Source organism: Dermacentor andersoni, chromosome 3, assembly GCF_023375885.2.
Source record: "Dermacentor andersoni chromosome 3, qqDerAnde1_hic_scaffold, whole genome shotgun sequence".
In the NCBI taxonomy this organism is placed as follows: Eukaryota; Metazoa; Arthropoda; class Arachnida; order Ixodida; family Ixodidae; genus Dermacentor; species Dermacentor andersoni.
This window is the reverse complement of record NC_092816.1, coordinates 13,758,314-13,782,690: the sequence shown is the minus strand read 5'-3', so window position 1 is coordinate 13,782,690 and position 24,377 is coordinate 13,758,314. Positions and strand designations below refer to the sequence as shown.

Sequence of the window (24,377 nt, the reverse complement as noted above, 5' to 3'; positions counted from 1 at the left end):
GTGAATTCGCTGGTGTTCCACAGAGTTAGTGTAAGCTCGCGTGCGAGGGAGCGAAGACTTGTGGCTGCATCTGTTCTTGACAGCGGTATGGGTACAATCTGGGCACCATCATGGGCCGACCGGGCAGCGTCATCCGCACTGTCATTCCCCGAAATTCCGCAGTGACCCGGTATCCACTGGTAGATGATGTTGTGTCCCTTGTCCTCCATAAAGAAAGCCACTAAATCCCAATAAAGAAAGGCGTCAAGCAGAGAGATACGATCTCTCCAATGCTATTAACAGCATGTTTACAGGAGGTATTCAGAGACCTGGATTGGGAAGAATTGGGGATAAAAGTTAATGGAGAATACCTTAGGAACTTGCGATTCGCTGATGATATTGCCTTGCTTAGTAACTCAGCGGACCAATTGCAATGCATGGTCACTGACCTGGAGAGGCAAAGCAGAAGAGTGGGTCTAAAAATTAATCTGCAGAAAACTAAAGTAATGTTTAACAGTCTCGGAAGAGAACAGCAATTTGCAATAGGTATCGAGGCACTGGAAGTGGTAAGGGAATACATCTACTTAGGGCAGGTAGTGACGGCGGATCCGGATCATGAGACGGAAATAATCAGAAGAATAAGAATGGGCTGGGGTGCGTTTGGCAGGCATTCTCAGATCATGAACAGCAGGTTGCCATTATCCCTCAAGAGAAAAGTGCATAATAGCTGTGTCTTACCAGTACTCACCTACGGGGCAGAAACCTGGAGGCTTACGAAAAGGGTTCTACTTAAATTGAGGACGACGCAACGAGCTATGGAAAGAAAAATGATGGGTGTAACGTTAAGGGATAAGAAAAGAGCAGATTGGGTGAGGGAACAAACGCGAGTTAATGACATCTTAGTTGAAAGCAAGAAAAAGAAATGGGGGCATGGGCAGGACAGGTAATGAGGAGGGAAGATAACCGATGGTCATTATGGGTTACGGACTGGATCCCAAGGGAAGGGAAGCGTAGCAGGGGGCGGCAGAAAGTTAGGTGGGCGGATGAGATTAAGAAGTTTGCAGGGACGGCATGGCCACAATTAGTACATGACCGGTGTTGTTGAAGTATGGGAGAGGCCTTTGCCCTGCAGTGGGCGTAACCAGGCTGATGATGATGTCACCTAATAGGACAATTTCAGCGCCATTCCCGAAACCCTCAATATCAGCGCTTATGCATTCCGCTAACTCTTTATTCTTCTCTGTGCAATTATTTCCTGTCCACAAATACGTAACGCCCAGCCAAGTTTTTTTTCCCACTTATTGTACCTGATAACCTGAGATGCTCTTGACATTTTGAATTTACTCTTTTCCATTTGGCTCCCTGATTGATGAGCATTCCGACTCCCCTCCCTTTCTTTCTGACTTAGTTCTGTTACACCCTTCCCAAACATAATTCACAATAACTGGCGGCTCTTCTGAGTGTCTAAGGTGCGTTTCTGTAACCGCATACACCCCTATTTGTTCTCTATTTAACTGCTCCTCAATCTCTGCCCACTTTTCCTTTCTTCTGCCGCCCTGCATGTTTATTTAGATGTTTATGCATGTAATGCATGTTTATGTTTATTTACGAACAGGTAATAAAAGCGCTACCAACGGCCAACGGTTGAACGAGAGGGGGCGCAAGTGGCTCCCATAGAAACCGGATATCTGTGCAGGTCTGGAGTTCCAGTAGGTCGTGGTTGGAACCATGTTGGAACTATGACGGTGGCGCCACTTACGTAAAGGGGGTCTCGAGTATACTTTTACGTTTTTGGTGCTCGCTGCTTGCAAAAAAAGAAAGCATGTGCATTAATGAAAGAGCAACAGCATACTTCTGGTCGCCGAGTTATTAGTGAAACAATAAAAAGCAGCCGCTATTGGAACTTCTGCTGAGGGGCGCTGAGGGGGCATAATGTTTCAGGTGGCCGTGCTGACGATTGTGCCCGTGGCTGCGTGCCCGGCAGCTTCAATGACTGCTACTGCATGCACTGCGGATGCATCAACAAGCTGACTTCCCCCGGACCTTTTCAACTATTGGACGCCACCAGTGCTTTTTGGCCGGACATCCCACGAAAGCTGGCAACCTGTACCTACATCTACCGCTTCCGCTATCAGTCGTGGCCTCAGACTACATAAGGATTCCTCGGCGAGCACTTCACTGGGGCACAACACCGCTGCAGGAATGGCGCACTCACCCTTAATAATGTTTCAGGTTAGATACCTTGATTGTTTTTCCGTTCGGAGTAGCAACCGTTGCCTATTCTTGGTGTTGTGCCCCACTGAGCTCTCTAATTTGTTTAAGCGTTGTAGCAACTGTGTAGCAATGTGCGTTAAAATAATGACTCTGCTTCTATCTGGCGATGTCGAGACAAATCCAGAACCTTCTACCGAAGAAATGTTAACAACTGTTTTGGAAACCGTAACAAGGATTGAAAGCGGGCAGGCAGATATGCGCAGTGATTTACACGCACTTAAGCACTGGCAAGCATCTGTCAACGAGGAACTACAACAGCTATCTTCAAGAATACGTGTTCTGGAGGTTGGTACGTCATCGCTGAAAAAAACCCAAAGTGCATTGCCACTCCGCTCGCCTGAAGCTATTAATTCAATATCTGAGCAAATTAAGTCTATTGAATCAAGATGCGATGATACGGAAAATCGGCTAAGGCGATGTAATCTCCTCTTTTTTGGCATCCCCGACGATTCCAATGAAACATGGTCAGCGTCAGAAGGCAGAGTCATTGATATTTGTTCAAAAGAGCTTGGCGTTACAATCGAATCTTCGCAAATCGACCGTGCGCATCGTCTTGGCAAATATCAAGTGGGTAAATGTAGACCGATCATTACTAAATTCACCTTCTTCAAGGATAAGCAAAGAGTAATAGAAAAAGGTTATAAGTTCAAAAATACAAATTTTGCTGTGCGCGAAGACTTTTCATTGCAAACACGAGTAGCCAGAAGAAAGTTAATAGAATTTGCGAAGTACAAAAATGTGCCGTTTAAACTAGCCGTCGATAAACTGCGCATAGAGAATACCGTGTTCACGTACTGCGCTGACACTGACAGTGTTATTCAATCATCTAGATAGCAGTTTCGAAGGCCGGCAGTCTCATCTGATAGTTATCCACCTCGTAATCCAAGTGTCCATGATGATGTAGCGCAGATTTCGATATCTTTCACGAATATGCGCAGTTTACTCCCAAAACGTGTCGAAGTTTGCTCGCATCTAGAAAACAGCAATTGTGATATTCTACTAGTCACAGAAACATGGCTCCACTCCGATATCACTGATGACGAAGTCCTACAACCATCAGTTGACTACAGCATCTATCGTAAAGACAGGGACGGAAGAAGGGGCGGCGGGGTATTGATAGCCGTAAAAAGACACATTACTGCCTTTCCACTTGAAATTTCAAGCCAACTTGAAATAACCTGGGTCTGCATTCCATCTTCGCATTCAAAGAACGTATTTGGAATATGTTATCGACCACCAGACAGTACAGAAACGTTCACGTCATATTTGTATGAAGATCTTTGCGAAATTACCAAGAAATTTCCTAAAGGTAACATATTTTTATTTGGTGATTTGAATTACTCAGAAATTGACTGGGCTAACCTAACGTCACCCTGCCAACGCTCCAACGATTTCGTAGCGCTTGCACTAGACTTTTCTCTAGTGCGAATGATTCAGAAACGCACTCGTGGCAATAATGTTCTTGACCTCGTTCTCACATCCATCCCTGAAACAGTTGCATCGGTTTCTTTGATGCCTGGTTTTAGTGATCATCTACTCGTTAACCTCACAATAGAACTCCCCGTATACAAACGCCCTACGACACCTAAGCGCATATTTAATTACAAGAAGGCTGATTTCACTGCCATCAACATAGGTTTAGAGAATTTCTACAGCTCGTTCATACGTAATTTTGTTTCCCGACCTGTTGAGGAAAACTGGAAGCTCTTTAAGGAAACACTAATGCAGCTTACACATGCTCATATTCCACTAATTCACTTCCGGGTAAATAGTTCGAAACCATGGTATCACAGGGCGCTACGCTCACTAAAAAATAAAAAGAAACGCCTGTTCAGAATCGCTAAGCGTCAAGGAACCGCAGTGGCGTGGTTAAGACATAAAGAGTCCGAAAAAGATTATTGCTGTAACATTCGTAGCGCTAAGCACAAATTCTTTTCACATGACCTCCAATCCATGATGCAAAATAACCCTAAAAAATTCTGGGCAGTGATTTCCCCTCGAAAAGACTCGAGCCGAATTTCACTCCAAGACAATACCGGAGCACCTATTTCAGAAGAATCCTCAGTTGCTTTTAATATTTTTTATCTCGATGTTTACACGCGAGGATTACTCTACCATTCCCGCAATTGCAGACGTGAACTACAGGTATATGGCACCAATAAAGATTGATGCCGCCGGCATCTCATCCCTAATTAAAGAACTAAAGGTGTCTACCTCAGCCGGCGTTGATGGTATAAATAATAAAATTTTAAAGCATACGTCCACATATACAGCCCCCATTCTATCACGTATTTTTGAGCAATCTTTATCCACAGGGGAACTACCATGTGACTGGAAAATCGGGAAAATCATTCCCATCTTTAAGTCAGGCGATAAAAGTAAGATAAGTAATTACCGACCCATATCATTAACAGGCATTCCATGTAAATTACTAGAGCATGTGATAGCATCTAATATTGTGCAGCACTTAGAAGCTAACAATTTCTTCTATCCGAAGCAACACGGTTTTAGGAAAGGACTTTCCTGTGAGACTCAACAAATTGAATTCACTAACGAGCTATTCACATACATAGACAATGGTTTCCAGATTGATAGTATCTTTATTGACTTTGCCAAAGCCTTTGATCGCGTTCCCCACTCTAGATTAATAGCCAAATTATCATGATTACATTTAGACAGCCTTACAATGTCGTGGATAAGGAACTTCCTCACATCCCGCAAAGAGCATACGTTTACTGACAATCATTCTTCTTCCTTGGCCGATGTGTCATCTGGTGTACCTCAAGGTAGCGTGCTGGGTCCGCTATTGTTTCTCATCTACATAAATGATTTGCCATCGAACATAACATCACCAATCAGATTATTTGCTGACGATTGCGTAGTTTATCGCCAAATTAAGACACCCGACGATCACATCGCTCTTCAAAAAGATCTAGATAAGATTACAAGCTGGTGCAAGCTATGGCAAATGTCACTAAATACAGAAAAATGCAAATTAATGACTGTCAGCCGAAAGAAAACTGACTCTCTTTACACTTACTCGCTTAACAACAGTGCTGTCACTGTCACCCCCTTGTACAAATATCTCGGTATTCATATTACAACAAACTTATCGTGGAAGGCGCATATAAAACATGTTACAGCAAAAGCATCTAGCACACTTGGCTACCTAAAACGAAACCTTTGTGAAGCCCCTTCAGCCACTCGTGAAATAGCGTACAGAACCTTTGTTCGTCCTCAGCTCGAATTCGCTTCCGCCATCTGGTCGCCACATCAGGAATATTTAATAAATTCTCTCGAATCTGTTAAAAACCGTGCCGCGCGTTTCATCGTGAAAGATTACAGTAGGCATTCTAGCGTCACTACTATAAAGAAATCACTATCACTCCCATCTCTTGAATCTAGAAGGACGATAGCTCTGCTTTGCTTACCGCACAAAATCACTCAGTCAACACGCAACTACATTACCCCTTTCCCGCCCATTTCGCACGTCTCGCCGCTTATATAACGCACACAGTTTCACACGTGTTTTCGGCCGCACAAATGCATTTAACAAATCTGCATTACCTCTGGCAATAGCAGCTTGGAACGATCTTCCAAGCCACATTGTTGAAATTAATAATCTGGACACGTTTAGAGAAACATTTAAAAAAATGATTCCGTAGTTATGCGCACACGTTTCATTTGTACCATGTGACTTGACTGTCATTCTCTATCCTTGCAAGCAGTTTATAAATATACATGCATTAGCAGTTCTTTGCAAGAATTCGATGAGCCATGCGCGTTTCTGATCGTCCAGAGTGTTGTTCTTGTTCTTAGTTTGCTTGATGTTGTTCGGCGTCCTTCGATTCAATTTTCTTTTTTTTTCAATTGTTTGATTTGTTGTTAGCTATGTTTCTTGCTCCTGTTTTCGACATGTTGTTTCTCTTACCCCCCTCATGCAATACTCCAGTTGGAGCCTGTGAGGTATGTGTATAAATAAATAAATAAATAAATAAATAAATAAATAAATAAATAAATAAATCTGAGTACAGGGCGCCGGATGGGGCCGATATGTTTTATCTGTTTGAAGCTGCAAGCAGGACGTTTTCAGTCTACGCTTCGCAAGACCTACTGATGAAAAACTATACGCGCAAAAATACACACGAAGGATACATACTGCTGGAAGAACAAGAAAAATATTTGTTCTCTCTGCTCGTACAACGAGATCTGCAAGCATAATTATATATCCCGTAGTATTTTTCGTCGTCGCGCGCCTCACCGCAAAGCATGCGCCATAGAAGAGACGTTCATTTGAGGGATCGCCAGCCGTTTGTGCGCGAGAGAAAAAATCTGGGGGGGCTTGTGCCCCTTGAATATCTCATAGGAATATATGACTGCCTAGGCACTACGGAGGACGTTCTTTAGCGCGTGTTGTATGCGTTTGTCCCCTAGACATGCGGCATTGCGGAGTGCGGTCGAGTTTGTTTATGCTCCGCCGCTGGCTGCCCGCGCGGTGAGGCAGAGGGCACGGAGGCCACATTTGGTGATCGCTGTGGCCGAAGGGACAAGGTTCTCACTGGTGTTGTACAAGTCGCGGGTCGCTTTCTTGTGTCGCGAAGATAGATTGGATTTTTTACAAGCACTGCTCCATGAGGGCACTAGTAAGCGGCAAACGGAGGCCTCGGGAGAGCACCCGAGGTGACACCCAAGAGGTAGCGGCGGGATCAAAGGTGCAAGCAGGGCCGCCCGTGGATTGGTACCGCGGAAGCCGAAGCGTGCTAGGGGGTGTTCGCATAAAAAATTGGCTGTCCGATGTCGCTGACAACCTATCTTATACAGCCCTGGCTCTTGTCGTAGCCCTGACACGCGCAGGCCTCCGCGAGCCCCAACCTACGGTGTTCCTGGTGTTCCGCCGAGACTAGAGTGTACTAGATAATGGTCGCCGCACGACAGCCATGGAGGTCCCACCGCCGTGTTTCTCGGGAGCCAGCTGTCCTCACTAAACGTCGCGAGTCCTCTTTGAAGGCACGTGACAATATGAACAACAGTGTTGGGGGAAATATATTGCACTCAGAATCGGCGAGACCGGGAAGTCTTTATCAATGTAATCTCCGTGGCTTGTCTGGCGATCTCCGTCAATGTGCCACCAGACGAAATGAAACATATAGTCTAATCGAATGGTATTTGCTATCCGCGTCGTATTAGACTTCAGAATTCACTATTAAAAATAATCGAACGGCCGTTTCTGTTCGAATGTGACGCATAACAGCACTTTTGAAGTCTCGAAGGTGAGGGCCGGGCCAATGCGAGTGAGGACACTTATTCCGAATGATTGCGCATGCTGCTACAGAGTCGTGGCTCTTGCGCAGAGGCGCACCACTTTCTGAGAGAATTAACGCACGCTCGGTTATGCTGAACAAGTTCCTAGCTGTCATTCAATATAAACACTCCGTTTTGGGTCAGCCTGTAAATCTGCTAACTTTATTCAGGCAAGGAAAACATTTTTTGACAGTATCAACGTCTGCAACCCATTAAAACTGGGTGCTCAATGTGGTACCACACTTACCTTCTTCAACGAACACAGCAGATCTACAAATATCTTTGCGTGTATGTGATGCATGTCGCTCATTTAATTGCTTCATTATTGTCCTTAGGATAGTGCACCGGATAATTGAAAGCAGCCGATTATAATAGAGAAGCTGCTTAGTTGAGCGGACGTACATCTGGGAACGGCATTACATTTAGGTACGAAATGTAAGGTAAGCGTAACATGCTTTCCCAGAAATCAAACTCGAGAATAATTTCTTTCGTTTACACCCCGAGAAAAAAGCCGAAGGACACGGCTACCTGCTTCTTCCTTCTTTTTTGATTTAAATAAATTCTGGCGTTTTATGTCTGACTATATGATTATGCGACACCCTGTTCGGTTTTTACCACCTGGGGATCCTTAACGTGCACCCAAACAGAAGTACACGAATCTTTTTCAATTTCGTTCCCACCCAATTCTGCCACCTGGTTTGATCCCGTGAGCTCGAGTTTAGCACCGCAACGCCACATACACTGTGTAGCCACTAGTTAGGTTACCGCGCCTCTTTCTTAAAATTATTTTTGTTGTTAAGCATGGACAGGACAAAAGTTTCACATGGCTTATGGGCCGAAGATCAGCATATATATTATATATATATATAGCTGTTTTCGGCGCTTGAGGTATGACCGCAATAAAACAACCCGTACCACTTACTCCGAATTCTGTTACGCGAGGAAGACGGAAACCTAATTGGAATGTTGCACTGCATTTTTTTTCTATAAGAATACTTCCCGTACATCTGAGTACAGGGCGCCGGATGGGGCAGATGTGTTTTATTTGTTTGAAGGGGCAAGCAGGAAGCTTACATATGTTTTTCCGTATGCGTTTCACAAGACCTACTGATAAAAAAATACATGCGCAAAAAACACAATAGAGACATATGCTGCTTGAGGAACGAGAAAAATATTTGTTCTCCGAAGGGAACCGGACAATAACATCGTAGAATTAAAGCAGACACTGCGGCCGCAATGCACGCGCAATCACCGAGCAGCATAAATAAATAAATAAATAAATAAATAAATAAATAAATAAATAAATAAAGAAGAGAAAGAAATACATATATTCCTAAGGCATAAATAGATGTCATATGCAATTATAAACACCATTTGGGCGTGGGTTCGCATCTTCTGACACCATGTATCGAGTGGCGACCAGAACGACGGGCGGCACAAGATCAGAGCACAATCGCTCTGGTTTATTGCGGTCCGTACATATATAGCCCCGTGGGTAGAGAATGTTGGTGTTGACAATACAGAAGGAAATACAGCACGTTGAACATGAACAGCCGATGATAACAGGCACGCATCAGTAGCGATATGATAGGGGTTTTTTCAGGTATATGAGAAACCTATAGACAGCGCGTGTACAGACGACCTTCAGCTGGGAATACGGCTTCTTCGCTCGCCCAGTTGAAGAAAAAGCGGAACGCAGTGTAGACAGTGTGTGACTAAATACAGGAGGTGGAGGTCATGCATGGACAGCTAATCGACCCTGCTCCTGTACATGCCCATTAGGACAACACCAGAAAGCAAGTTAGAATACATGTACGACAACGACAGCAGTACAGTACACTGCGTTTTGAAGAACGTGCTGCAGCTACTGGCGAATCCACACGGAAGGTTCGAGAGCCTGCACAAACTATGACTGAATATCTGAATGCGTAAATTTCCTTGTAATCATGACGCCTTTGCCAATTGATTGCGCCGCTGTGACAATCACCAGGCAATGGTCTCCAGCGCTTTCCTCAACCAGAGCCACATTCAGAAGGATCGTATAATATTTGACGCACTGAACGCAGAATGGAAATTCCGCGACTCGACGCTGTGAACGGATGCAATTCGCGCATCGCAACGTGATCCCAAGACAGCTTCGGGGTGGAATTCACACTGTATGACGCTCGAGCTTGGCGCGCACGCCTAAAAGCAGTTTCAGCAGCCAAATTAAGTGGAACTGAAAGTACAGCTCGAGAAGAGAAGGACGCCCATACTCGTTCACGGTCAACCGCGCAGTCGAATCACGCAAACAGCTGAAACCTGAAAACACATAAACAAGAACTCGCGAACCCACTTGGTCAAACGCACTTGGCCATCGATTCAGCTGACGTAGAAAGTGCCCGTAAAACACGCAGGCCGTTGCGCCGTCACGGAAGCTCTGCAGACTCTTTGACGTCGTCGGTAGCAGTGTTTTCCCACCCGGCGCGATCGGTCGCACCCTGTAATCACCCCACCACTCGAACGGTTTTAGAATCTAGCTGGGCATTACCCCCCCCCCCCCCCCCCCCCCCTCAAACACGCTTCGTCCTTCCGCGCCCGACGCCTTCTCGCAGCCGCCGGCCACGCGTGGGTCGTCTGCCCGCATGGCCGCCGCCCAGCTGACCGAGGAAAGTGGCCCACCAAGGTCGGCGCTGGCGTACCGCAGCTCGTTGCAAACGACTCTGCAGATACAGCAGCGGTATATCGGGCGTACATCGAACTTTTGACGACTGCCTCGCGCTTGCGCATGTTGCACAAGAACGGCCGGTTGCGCCGGGTTATAACGCACACCCCTTTCCCCAGAATGCACATATATGTGCATACACTGCGGCAGCGTCCCGCTGGGAAGAGGAGTGTTATGAGACAACTCTACCACCTGAGCAGTGAGTGAGTAAATAAACTTTTAATGGGTCCAGCAAAACGCTATAAAAAGCGCACCTGGCTAATCCCACGACGGAAGTGACAGGTATAGTCTGCCGGCCCAATCGCGGGCGCGCTGGACGGCCAGGGTTTGGTCCTCAGAGACGGGACTTCGCAGGAGCGCGTCCCACTCTTCCTTGGTGAACTTCGGGCTCAGCGAGCCGCACTCCCAGAGCATATGAGGCAAAGTTGCAACCTCACCACAGGCCGCGCAAGAACAATTCGGATAAATATCGGGATATATGCTGTTAAGAGACGCCGGATTTGGGTAGGAGTTCGTTTGCAAGAGTCTGAGCGTGACCACCTGCGGCCTGCTTAGTTTGGAGTGAGGCGAGGGGGAAAACTTTTCTCTCTAAGTAAACGAATTTAGTAAGTTCATTGTGCGTGATAGGAGCGTCTCTGTGTCCGGGGAGAGAGTCGCCCAATCCGAGGGCGGCGCGGTCGGTAAAGCCACGCGCAGCCTCGTGGGCAGACTCGCTGAGGTTCAGAGGAACCCCCTCAATCGCCCCGACGTGGGCAGGGAACCAAAGGATGGATTGTATGGAGGTGTCGCTGTGTTTGGGGCCTTTCAGAATTTGAATTACCTGTCGGGCTACCCGGCCTTTCTGGAATGCCCTGACGGCCACTTTCGAATCGCTATACACCCTTTCTCTCCGACCGTCTTGCATGGCGAGTGCAATGGCCACTTGCTCGGCCACCTTGGGGTTCGTCGTCCGGACGAAAGCACAGTTGATGACTTTGACCAGCGTGTCCACGACGGAAACCGCAAAAGCCTTGCTGTCTCAGTATGCAGCTGCGTCCACGAAGCTTGCTTCGATCTATCACACGCGCACACGCACACGCACACGCGCACACGCACACGCGCACGCACACACGCACACGCGCACGCACACACGCGCACGCACACACGCGCACGCACACACGCGCACGCACACCTCTAATACATATCTAAATTTAACTGTAATAGCTGTATATTTGACAACACTAAAAAGCACAGGCGACGCGTGCTTGCTCCACGCGAATCGTGGCTACACGAGTTGCATGCAGCAGGCCGGGTCGGCCGCCTCCAGCGTTCGTTAACTATGCGGCTGCCCGTCTGGAGTTAGTTATGCGAACGCTGGCGGCGGCCGACCCGGCCTGCTCCACGCAACTCGTGTAGCCACGGTTCGCGTGGAGCAAGCACATGTCGCCTGTGCTTTTCTTTAGCGCTGTCAAATATACAGCTAGTACAGCTAAATTTAGAGATATCTTAAAAATATGTACGTGACTGGTACACGTCTTGGATACAGTATGACTGCCCAAGCAAAAACAGTTAACTATGCAGCTCAACTGGGTTATATTTCAATTCTGTATGCTTGCTCACCACCTCTAACTATACGCTACGTAACTTCTACGTTCAACTTCAACTTGCGTTGATCCTGAAGTCACGCATGCCTTAGTATTATGTACCCAATAATAAACAAATATGTTTGCAGGTACCTGGAGCTCTCAGCTGAGCCAGTTGGAATATCTGCACCCAGGTGATTGGAACCAGCCGCGGTGGCTCAGTGGCTGCACGGTGTTGTTGTGATCGACCGTTCACCCAGCGACAACTTCCGGTCACGGCTAGCACGATTATGGGGGACCGGCCGACGGCCCCGTCAAAATGGTTCTCAAACGAATGATTTATGGTCAGCACGGGATTGCCTCGGTCAGGAGAGGTTTGGGCAATTAGGAAGGATACGGTCCATCCCCTGTCAGCCGCCCCAAACTGGCACGTCCACGCCGGGGACGGAGTCAGTGGACAAGCGGTGTCAGTGGACAAGCGGAGTGTTGGTGCCCAGGGATGTGCGTGCGTTTCCGACAAAGCTCCCTTCGGAGGGAAAGGGCAACAGACCTCCGGATTGGTGGTACCTGATGTCATCGGTCTCCTGACGTCGGATTGAGGGAAGGGACTGAACAATGACCACGCAGGGCATAAAAAGAGCGACGGACGGCGGGAGTGATGGGCTGCTACAACTTCTTCATGAACTGAACCGTAATGACTCGGACGTTATTAATATCGTAGGTTATAATCCAGCTTATTTAAATAAAAAAATAAGGACAGGAGGTGGCGATTGTATTTATGTGAAACATGAGATGAGATACGAATGGCTTAACGAGTGGTCTCAATGCACGCATGATATTGAAATTGTATGTCTTAAAGTAGAAAACTGTGTGTTGAAGTATACAGACCACCCGATGGCAGCATAAACAATATTATACGGTTTTTAGATAACATATTGACACGTGTGCTTGCTTATCTTTATCGGGCGACCATGTTTCACCGCCTAACAACTGTTATCGCACAACGCAGGACGCGCCTGCATGTATCGGAAGTTTCTGGAATGTTATCGATGGCTCTATCTAATGTCTGTCACCGAACCTTGTGTTATCTGATTGCATGTATGCGCGATGCGAATAGTGTAGAACTTTGTGGAAGACACGCGGGTCCCAGGGATTAATCTGGAACATTCGACGACTGATGTATAAAAGTCGACGCGCTTGACCCACTGATCAGATTTTCGACGATGGCCGACTGTGTTCGCCGCTATCGTTCTTTGAGTGTAGCCTGCTTTTGAGGGCACAAGTTCACCCAATAAAACGCTAGTTTCTTTAATCACAGTTTTGTTGCCTTCTTCACCGTCACTACTACGTGACAATAATTTCCTTTGTTAATGACAATGGATATAGACTCGTGTTGGGAGGTGACTTGAATAATGATGTGTTAGCAAGCACAAATAAGCAAAAGTATCTTTCGGCACTTCTTGATTTCCACTTTTTACCGAATGTTATTGTCACTCCTACTCGTATTACTGACTCGAGTGCAACATTAATAGACCTGTTCATAACAAACTTTCCCTTTGATTCCGTACTTTCTGGCACTATATGTACCGCTATCAGTGATCACCTACCTATATATTTTATTGTACACCAATCCCGCTGCACACCCTGACAGGCTACTTCTGGTATATATTACAGAGCTATAAATGTAATCTCTCTTTCGCGCTTTCGTGATGAAATTGAGCAAACGCGATGGGATGACTTATTCTCTTTCTCCTGTGCTGATTTAGCTTACGACTATTTTATCCGCACGATCAGTTAAGCTTATAATAAACATTTCCTAGTTCCACCCCAGTTCAATACATTTCCCACTTCAGGTTTTTAAAAAACCAAAGCTAGATGACTACAGAGATCATAGAAACGAAGGAAAAGGATAGGCTATTTCATGCATTCCTAGTTAACCGAAATCAAGATGCTTTGAGGATGTTTAGAAAATGTAGGAATTTGATCATTAACATGATCTTGGCTTCTAGCGCGAAGTGAACACGGACACAGAAAGGAGCAGACAGGACGAGCGCTAACTCTCAGCTAAATTTTTATTAAAACGAAGAACATATATATAGGCGATTGCAAAAACCGTAGCATAAGAACATGACAAGGTAAAAAAAAATCGGTTAAACATATCAGGGGGTATAGAAGTCAAAGAACAAAAAATGATTACTTCAGATTAGTGCACGTATTGCGAAGGTACTGAAATTCGCAATCTAACAGAGACAACGAAGCATGGCTGACGCAAGTGTCTCCTAATCTTTTTATGTGGAATGCCTCGATAATTTCCCACGTGGTTTGGCATCTGTGTTTGGAAAGAATTTTTGTGTCTTCAAAGAAAGGTTTGCAACCACAATCGAAACAATGTGCCGCTAAATGTGATGCATTAGGGTTGTTTAGTGAATGTGTGTGTTCTTTTAGTCTAATGTTAATGCAACTGCCGCTCTGTCCAATGTAAGCTTTCCCGCACTCGAGTGGAATCTGATAAACTACACCCGTGTTGCAAGGCACTAAAGGGGACACATGTTTAACTTCGCAATCATCTTTTCTTTTTTTGCCTTCCTGTTCAAGTGTCTTATTTATCATAGAGCACATGTTAGACAACTTGCGTGGGGCCGAGAAAACGGTACTGACGTCATACCTATTGGTCACATTCCTTAAACCATGGGATAATCTATGTATGTAGAGTACTACAGCAAACTGTTTCTTTTTTCTGTATTTCTTGTTTCTTATCGGGGCTTTTTAACCATTTTAAATGTTTTTCGCAGGTTAGTGATAATAAATGCACGGGATAGCTAGCCTTTCCAAGCCTTTCTATCTGTTGTGAAAAACTTTGTTGCATATTGTGCAGACATGACTTAGTAATGGCAGACCTAAGAGATGAACAAGCTATCCCCTGTTTAACAAGTTTAGAATGACGAGAAGAAAATTCTAGCAGTGGCTTCTTGGCCCTAGGCGAATAATGCCAACAGACATGCTCATCCTGGAACGTTAAGCACAGATCTAAAAACTAATTTGTGGCCCTGGATAAGCTCTAGCGTGAAACCTAGGTCCCCACCACATTCCCTAAAAACTTTTAAAATATCCGTAGCTTTCTTGGTGTAGTTATCGCGAGAACAAAACACCAGGTAGTCGTCTAAGTATCCAAACGCATGCACCGCCAATTCCTGAAGATTGTTTTGTAGTTTTCTATTGACACGACTTAGATAAATATCACTCAAAACTGGCGCAACTTTTGAACCAATACAAACTCCCGATTTTTGTACATACATAGAACTACCCCATTTTACAACGGTATTCCCTATGTAAAACAACAAAAGTTCTAAAGAAGATTCCACGGGCATCCCACAGTCCTGAGTAAACCGGAACTCATCATTGTTGAGCGTCGCTGCTTCTTTAACACTACACAGTAGTTCCGATTGCGGAAGCGAATAAAAAAGGTCTTTTACATCAACACTGATCGCCGAGCATTTACCTGGATTATTTTCTGTTAGGAAGGCTACAATTTCTTCCGAATGTCTTATCAGGAAGGGGTCATTAAGACCAACGGAAGACAGTACATTATGCAAAAAAAGTTGAGACAGTGCACTGCTACGTTCCTTTTTCAGAAATAATGGCTCGAAAAGGAACTTCCGGCTTATGTGTCTTAGCACTAAAAAATATGTCGAGGTGCAGACCCTTGGAATGTTTAATTCCCAACGCGAGGCGCTCCAGACAAAATTTCTCAAGCAAATCAATTGCAGTTTTCTTCACTTTCTTTAAATTGGTAATTTTTGGAACAAAATTTTTGTCAATAGCGGTTTTAGCTTTTTGTGCGTACAATTCTTCAGGAACAACAACAAAGAAACCTTCTTTGCCCGCAGCAACCAACCTAAGCTCATGCTTGACGAAAAAACGCGACACACCAGTTAGGTTGTCTGACTTACTGGGCTGAGGTACAGTCCTCGCGATCACATCAACGCACTCAGTCACACACCTTGGTCGAAAGTCTTCAGTGACCCAACGAGAAATGGATCTAGACAAGCCGACCTTTTCCGGAGGAGACAAATCAGGGTCACAGGCAAACTTTGGTCCCTTGTGCAGAGTGCTTTCGATGTTAGCTGGGAGTTGTTGACCGCCGAGCATAAGCACTTTTCCTTGGTCCCGCATAGTCTTATCCTTCTTCGGTAACGAAAGACGAGCATGGGCCCATAGGAATTCCGTGGCCTGCTCTGCGATCCTAATCCATTCTCGAAAACATCGTCTTTGGCCTTCCGCAGATGGGGCTCTCCCGCGCAAAACCAGTAGCCTGTCCCTGAAGAAACGGACCTGCCGCCAAAGTTCCGAGTTCAGAATCCGGGCCATCCTTCGGGAGTGTCCTGTTGAAGGTTTCATGCTTCCAAAGATTGCTTGAATATCCGGAGGGCAAATGCCGGTTCTACTGTACCATGCCACAGTTCTGGCTATGCAAAGTGTTAGTGCAATCAAAGAGGCAACATTGGCTTCACTAGAAAGGTTAAAGCGTTCACATTGAAAAGAGCCCTGTGTACAAGAAATGTAATGCAAAAGGATAGACAGTTGGGCGAGTTGGTACGGTAACATGATCTTGGCTTCTAGCGTGAAGTGAACACGGACACAGGAGCAGACAGGACGAGCGCCAACTCTCAACTAAATATTTATTATGTCTGCTCCTTTCTGTGTCCGTGTTCACTTCGCGCTAGAAACCAAGATCATGTTACCGTACCAACTCGCCCAACTGTCTATCCTTTTGATCATTAAGTTACAACGGCAAGCAAAACGAAACTACTATTATAACATGTTAGAGGGCGTAACAGATATCAAACAAATGTGGAATAAATTACACTTCATCATATTTCCAGGTGGAGTAAGAAATAGTTTTGAATAACTTGTAGTTGACAATGAAGTTATCAAACGCAAGGAGTTAGCCGACAAATTCAATGAGTACTTTACATCTGTATCTGAGAGCTCACATCACGATAGCGCCTTTGATTACTCACCCGTGCCGCTCAAGGAATCAATATTGCTTTGTCCAACTGACGAAAATGAAGTATTAGGAGTATTTAAAAACTTTAATATGAGTAAGAGCGAGGATATTAATGGTCTAAAAAGGGAGCCGATTAAATATATTATTGATCTTCTTAGTCCGTGTGTGACACATATTTACAACCTTTCCTTACGAACTGGCATTTTCCCTCAGAATATGAAGAATGCTAAGGTGACGATAATATACAAAAGTGAAGATAAACACATTCTCGGTAATTATAGACCTATTTCAATCCTTCCCCTATTCTCCAAAGGACTTGAAAAATTATTCATCTTAGACTGTCAAACTTTTTTGACAAACATTCCAGCATAAGAAAATCGCAATATGGATTTAGATCAGGCTTTTTAACAGAAAGTGCTTTACTGTTTCAAAAAGAATCGATTCTTAAAAATATTGAAGCAAAAAATTCACATTCGGCATATCTTTAGATACGTCCGAGGCCTTTGATAAAATTATCCATAAAACATTAATAGGAAAGCTGCAGTGTTATGGAGTTCGTGGTGCTGCCCTCAATCTAATTCAAAACTACTTAGCAAACAGACATCATTGTGTATCGATAAGCAGAGCTCTGTCTTCTATGCAACCTGTTAAATACGGAGTTCCCCAAGGCAGCATAGTGGGGCCGCTTTTGTTTATTATATTCATTAATGATATTGTCACGTGGTGGTTGCGTTGAAGAACACAGTAGCAATACTGTGAAAGACAAAACTAACTTTTATTGGGCGAACCTGTGCCCACAATAACAGGCTACACTTATAGCACAACAGTAGCGGCGAACACGGTCGGCGATCGTCGAAAATCTGATCAGCGGGTCAAGCGCGTCGGCTTTTATAGATCAGTCGTCGAATGTTCCAGAGTAACCGCTGGGACACGCGTGTCTTCCACAAAGTTCTACACTATTCGCGTTGCGCATACATGCAATCAGATTACACAAGCTGCGGTGAAAGACAGTGGATGGAACCATCGATAACATTCCAGAAACTGATTTTACATGCAGGCGCGTCCTGCACTGTACGATAACATTTGTTAGGTGGTGAGAAGTGGTCGCCCGATAAAGATAAAGAAGTACACGTGTCATTACCCCCTCTTAAAAAGCATCGTCCCGATGCTACAAATATAAGAGAGCGAAACACATCCTAGCTATCCTAGCTGCAACGGGAATACAAACGCAAAATTAGACGAGGAACTTACGGAGGCAGAAATCCGCGCGGCCCTACAAAAGTTAAACACCAAATCCGCCCCAGGCCCGGACGGTATAACCAACAAGACCCTCAGAAACCTCGATGATGAATCGATAGCCAAACTAACAGTATAGATAAACGAGTGTTGGGTAAAGGGAGAAGTGCCAGCTCAATGGAAGAAAGCGACGATAACGCTCATTCCAAAACCTGGTGAGAAGCTTGAGATCGAAAACCTCAGACCAATCTCCCTAACATCCTGCGTCGGAAAATTAATGGAACATGTAATTTTAAACAGAGTAGATAACTTCTTAGAGGATAATAACATATACCCAGATACAATGATAGGATTTCGCAAAAATCTTTCTACACAAGATGCGATGCTCCAGCTTAAGCATCAGATTATCGATTACAAAACGCGCTCTACAAGGGCCATCTTGGGCCTTGATTTTAAAAAAAAGCTTTCGATAATGCCAACCACGCAACCATATTGGACAATAATTGGACCATAACGGACGTATAACTACATCAAGAGCTTCCTATCAGATAGGAAAGCAGCCATCTCCGTCGGAGGGCTCAAGTCGCCCGAGATCGACATAGCGGGGGCCGGCACGCCGCAAGGCGCTGTCATCTCGCCGATGCTGTTTAATCTCGTCTTGATGAGACTCCCCGAAAAATTAAATCACACAGAGTCCCTGAATCACACAATCTACGCGGACGATATTACTATCTGGACGTGTGATGGCAGCGACGGATCAATAGAACAACGACTCCAGACTGCAATTAACACAGTAGAGGAACACCTCATAGGAATAGGCCTCACATGCTCTGCAGAGAAATCTGAACTTCTATTGTAACGCCCCACACTTAGAGGCAGGCCTCCCAAAGGATACGACAGAAACAAGGCTCATGAGGAAATCAAGCTACACACCAAGAACGGGCGGAATATCCCAATAGTCAACCAGCTCAAGGTGCTGGATCTGGTAATCGAGAACAAAGGCACAAATAGGGAAACCATAAAGAAGTTATACACAAAGGTAACAAACACCATGAGATTAATCGAACGAATTACTAACAAGCACCAAGGTATGAAGGAAGAAAGTATCATACGGCTGATACAATCATTCGTAATCAGTCAGATATCACATACAAAGCAGCCTTCCACAATTGGTTTGCAGCTGAAAAGCGTAAAATTAACAACCTGATAAAATAAGCATACAAACTAGCACTAGGGATTCCCATCAGTACGAGCACGGATCTCTTGCTAAAGTTAGGACTCCACAACAAACTAGACGAACTCATAGAAGCACAACAAACATCTCAAGCAGAGCGACTAAACAAAACCAAAACGGGACGGCATATACTAAGCAAACTAGGAATGAATTACCACAATCTATACGGGGAAAAGAAGACGATAGCGAGAGAAATTCGTGACAAGCTCCAAGTACCAAATATACCCAAGAACATGCATCCAGGTTACAACGACGGCAGATGCAAGAGTAGAGCAGAGAAAATTATCCGAAGCTTTGGGTCAGACGACAGAGCAACCTTCGTAGACGCGGCTGAATACCCAGACAGAAATAGCTATGTAGCAGTAATCGTAGATCACACCACCCAAAAATCCCTTACAAGCGTATCAGTTAATACCAAACATTCCGAGACAGCAGAGGAGGTAGCCATTGCACTAGCATTGGTCTCCACGAATGCTCAGTACATCATTAGCGATTCTCAAGCGGCCATTAGAAATTATGCAAAAGGTAGGATCTCTCCTGAGGCATGGCACATCATCAGAGTCAATGAAGCAAACTTCTCCAATGCCGAGAAGAACGGCAGGCAATTGCTCTGGTTCCCAGCGCATACGACTCCAGACATACCCGCAGTAAACCTCAACGAGGTAGCACACCGCGAAGCTCGAGGTCTTACTCGCCGAGCTGAGCAAAGAGTGACTTCCATCGGTCAGGAGAACGCGGAGGAGGAAATCTGGAGAGAAAAAGACATATTAACAAGATTTAGCGATATTACCAAATTGTATCAAAATCGGAGGCGAGTATTACCACCGCCTCACACTAAACTGAACAGAGCTGAGTCCGTTACTTGGAGGCAACTACAAACGGAAACTTATACGAGTCCCGTGCGACTAAAAACTTTCTACCCCGATATATACGAGAGTGATATGTGCAAACTATGCAAGTCTAGCTGTTAGAGCCACCCTTCAACACATGTTGTGGGAATGTGAAATAAACCAAAATAAAATGGCAGTCCCCCCACAAAATCTACGAGCGCGGCGGTCGGCTGTGCTGCTCAGCTCAGAACTCCAAGACCAACTTTGGGCCGTCCAGCGAGCCAAGGAAGCCGCACGGGAGCAGCAGCTCCCAGTGGCCATCTAGGCGGCCCCAGGCCCGGGCCCCCCAATCGCCGGATTCCAAATAAAGTTATCACATCAAACACAAAAGGACACTTATTAAACAAAAGTAACAAAACAACGAAAAGAAACAAAGCCCAAAGGTCAGTTACGCGAAGTCCCAAAGTTCATTAACGCTGGTAGTACGGCTTGAGTCGCACAACGTGGACTATTTCAGGTCGTGAGCGGCTCCACTGTGATAGCGAAATGCCGTCTGGCACCACCTCAGTCCAGTGCGCCAATACGTCGGATGATCTTGTACGGTCCGAAATAGCGACGCAAAAGCTTCTCGCTCAGTCCTCGTCGGCGTATAGGGTTCCAAACCCAAACACGGTCACCGGGCTGGTACTCGACGAAGCGTCGTCGGAGGTTGTAGTGTCGGCTGTCGGTACGCTGCTGGTTCTTGATCCGTAGGCGGGCGAGTTGTCGGGCTTCTTCGGCGCGCTGGAGAAAGGTCGCGACGTCAAGATTCTCTTCGTCGGTGACGTGCGGCAGCATGGCGTCGAGCGTCGTCGTCGGGTTCCTGCCGTAAACCAGCTTAAACGGCGTGATCTGCGTTGTTTCTTGCACCGTCGTGTTGTAAGCAAAGGTTATGTACGGCAGGACCGCTTTCCCACGTCTTGTGCTCGACGTCGACGTACATTGCTAGCATGTCGACGAGGGTCTTATTCAGGCGCTCCGCGAGACCATTCGTCTGCGGGTGGTAGGCAGTTGTCCTCCTGTGGCTTGTATGGCTGTGCTGCAGAATGGCTTGGGTGAGCTTTGCTGTAAACGCTGTTCCTCTGTCGGTGATGACGACTTCTGGAGCACCATGTCGCAGCAGGATGTTCTCGACGAAAAATTTCGCCACTTCGGCTGCGCTGCCTTTCGGTATAGAACTTTAGTTTCAGCGAAGCGGGTGAGATAGTCCGTCGCACGGACGATCCACTTCTTCCCGGATGTTGACGTCGGAAACAGCCCCAACAAATTTCTCCCGATCTGCTGGAAAGGTCGGCGAGGAGGTTCGGTCAGCTGTAGTAATCCTGCTGGCCTTGTCGGTGGTGTCTTGCGTCGCTGACAGTCTCGGCATGTCCAGACGTAACGGGCGACGTCGGCGGTCAGACACAGCCAGTAATACCTTTCCTGTATCCTCGACAGCGTCCGGGAGAATCCGAGGTGCCCAGTGGTTGGATCGTCGTGTAGGGCGTGCAGTACTTCTGGACGCAGCGCTGACGGTACAACAAGAAGGCAGCTGGCGCGGACTGGTGAGAAGTTCTTCACGAGCAGGTTGTTTCGTAGCGTGAACGAAAACAACCCGCGCTTAAATGCCCTAGGTACTACGTCGGTGTTCCCTTCCAAATACTCGACGAGGCCTTTTAGCTCCGGGTCTGCTCGTTGCTGTTTAGTGAAGTCTTCTGCGCTTATTATTCCGAGGAAGGCGTCGTCATCCTCGTTGTCTTCCGGTGGGGGATCGGTGAGGGCGCGTGATAGGGAGTCGGCGTCTGAGTGTTTTCGTCCGGACTTGTAGATTACCGTGACGTCATATTCTTGCAGTCTGAGGCTCCACCTCGCCAGCCGTCCTGAAGGGTCCTTTAAGTTAGCTAGCCAACACAACGCGTGATGGTCACTGACGACTTTGAATGGCATGCCATATAGGTAAGGGTGGAATTTTGCTGTAGCCCAAATGATGGCGAGGCATTCCTTTTCAGTCGTAGAATAATTGCCTTCCGCTTTTGACAGCGACCGGCTAGCATAAGATATCACCCGTTCATGTCAGTTTTTCTTCTGGACTAGGACGGCACCGAGGCCTAGGCTACTATCGTCAGTGTGGATTTCGGTATCGGCGTCTTCGTCGAAATGTGCAAATACCGGCGGTGACTGCATGCGTCGTTTTAGTTCTTGAAATGCGTCGGCCTGCGGCGTTTGCCATTTGAACTTGACATCAGATTTGGTTAGATGCGTTAGCGGCTCAGTATTGCGTGAAAAGTCCTTGACAAAGCGCCTGTAGTAGGCGCACATGCTAAGGAATCACGCACTGCCTTGTCGATGGGCTGCGGGAACTTTGCGATGGCAGCTGTTTTCTGCAGGTCGGGGCGTACTCCGGATTTGCTGATGACGTGGCCTAGGAACAGAAGCTCATCGTAAGCGTAGCGGCACTTTTCTGGCTTAAGAGTGAGCCCTTATGATTTGATGGCCTCTAGTACTGTCACAAGCCGCCTAAGGTGATAGTCGAAATTTCCGGCGAAGACGACGACTTCATCCATGTAAACAAGACAGGTCTGCCACTTCAATACTGCTAACACCGTGTCAATGACGCGCTGGAACGTTGCAGGCGCCAAGCACAGTCCGAATGGCATGACCTTGAACTCGTAGAGGCCGTCTGGCGTGATGAAGGCAGTCTTTTCGCAATCTCTCTCGTCGACTTCTATTTGCCAGTAGCCAGACTTGAGGTCCATCGACGAGAAGTATTTAGCGTTGCAGAGCCGATCCAATGCGTCGTCTACCCGTGGAAAGGGGTATACGTCTTTCTTTGTGATCTTGTTCAGTCGACGATAATCGACGCAGAAACGTAGGGCTGCGCCCTTTTTCTTCACCAGGATAACAGAAGATGTCTACGGGCTTTTCGGCGGCTGGATGATGTCGTCGCGGAGCATTTCGTCAACTTGTTGCCTAATAGCTTCACGTTCTCGCGTCGAAACTCGGTAAGGGCTCTGGCGGAGTGGTTGAGCGCACTCTTCGGTTATTATGCGATGCTGTGCAACTGGTGTTTGTCGAATCTTCGATGAAGTCGAAAAGCAGTCCTTGTATCGTCAGAGAAGACTTCTGAACTGTTGCTGGTTGCTCATGGGGAGACTTGGATTTACGTCGAAGTCTGGTTCGGGGACTATGGTCGGCGGGGTAGATGCGGCAGAATCTGAGAGGACAAAAGCATTGCTCGTTTCCACAATTTCCTCGATGTACGCGATTGTCGTGCCCTTGCTGATGTGCTTGAACTCTTGGCTGAAGTTGGTTAGCATCACTTCCGTTTTCCCTCCGTGGAGTCGAGCGATCCCTCTTGCGACGCAAATTTCACGGTCTAGCAGTAGACGCTGGTCACCCTCGATGACGCCTTCTACGTCGGCAGGTGTTTTGGTGCCGACGGAAATGACAATGCTGGAGCGAGGCGGGATGCTGACTTGACTTTCGAGCACGCTTAAGGCATGGTGACTACGAGAGCTCTCCGGCGGTATCGCTTGATCTTCAGACAGGGTTATCGACTTCGACTTCAGGTCGATGACTGCGCCGTGTTGGTTTAGGAAGTCCATGCCTAGAATGACGTCGCGTGAACATTGTTGGAGGATACCGAAGGTGGCAGGGTAAGTCCGGTCATGAACGGCAATTCTTGCCGTGCAGATTCCAGTCGGCGTAATCAGGTGTCCTCCAGCGGTCCGAATTTGAGGGCCTTCCCATGCAGTTTTAACCTTCTTCAACTGGGCGGCGATGTGTCCACTCATGACAGAGTAATGGGCCCCTGTGTCGACTAAGGCGGTGACTGCGGGGCCGTCGAGGAGCACGTCGAGGTCGGTGGTTCTTTGTCTTGCGTTACAGTTAGGTCTTGGCATCGGATCACGGCTGTGTCGCGTTGACCTGTGGCTTGTATGGGACGTCGTCAGGTTGTCTTTCGTCGTCGTATTCTTTGCTTTCACACTTCGTCGGTGCGGCGGCGTGTCGCGTTATCTCGTCGAGGTAGTTTCTTCGGCGTCTTCGTCGGTGGCGGAGGATCTTCGTCAGTTCGACGAACGGCAACAGCACCTCGATCCATCGGCTGCTGCTTTTAGTTTTCCGGATATGGGCTCGCTGACCGGCCCCGGGCTGGACCAGTGTATGGACGGCGCTGCGGCGACAGTTAGCGGCCTGCTGACGGCGAAAGGGACGGTCGTTGAGAGTTGCA

General features: G+C 46.6%; 1 protein-coding gene across 1 annotated transcript in view; it reads left to right on the top strand.

Moving 5' to 3' along the window:
- Positions 1 to 24,377, top strand: part of LOC126520906 (uncharacterized) — a 91,101-nt gene that overhangs the window by 19,614 nt on the left and 47,110 nt on the right. The window contains exon 2 of the transcript XR_011893270.1: positions 1,921 to 2,211. The gene's annotated coding sequence lies outside the window, so the exon portion shown is untranslated. The remainder of the gene's footprint in view (positions 1 to 1,920; positions 2,212 to 24,377) is intronic.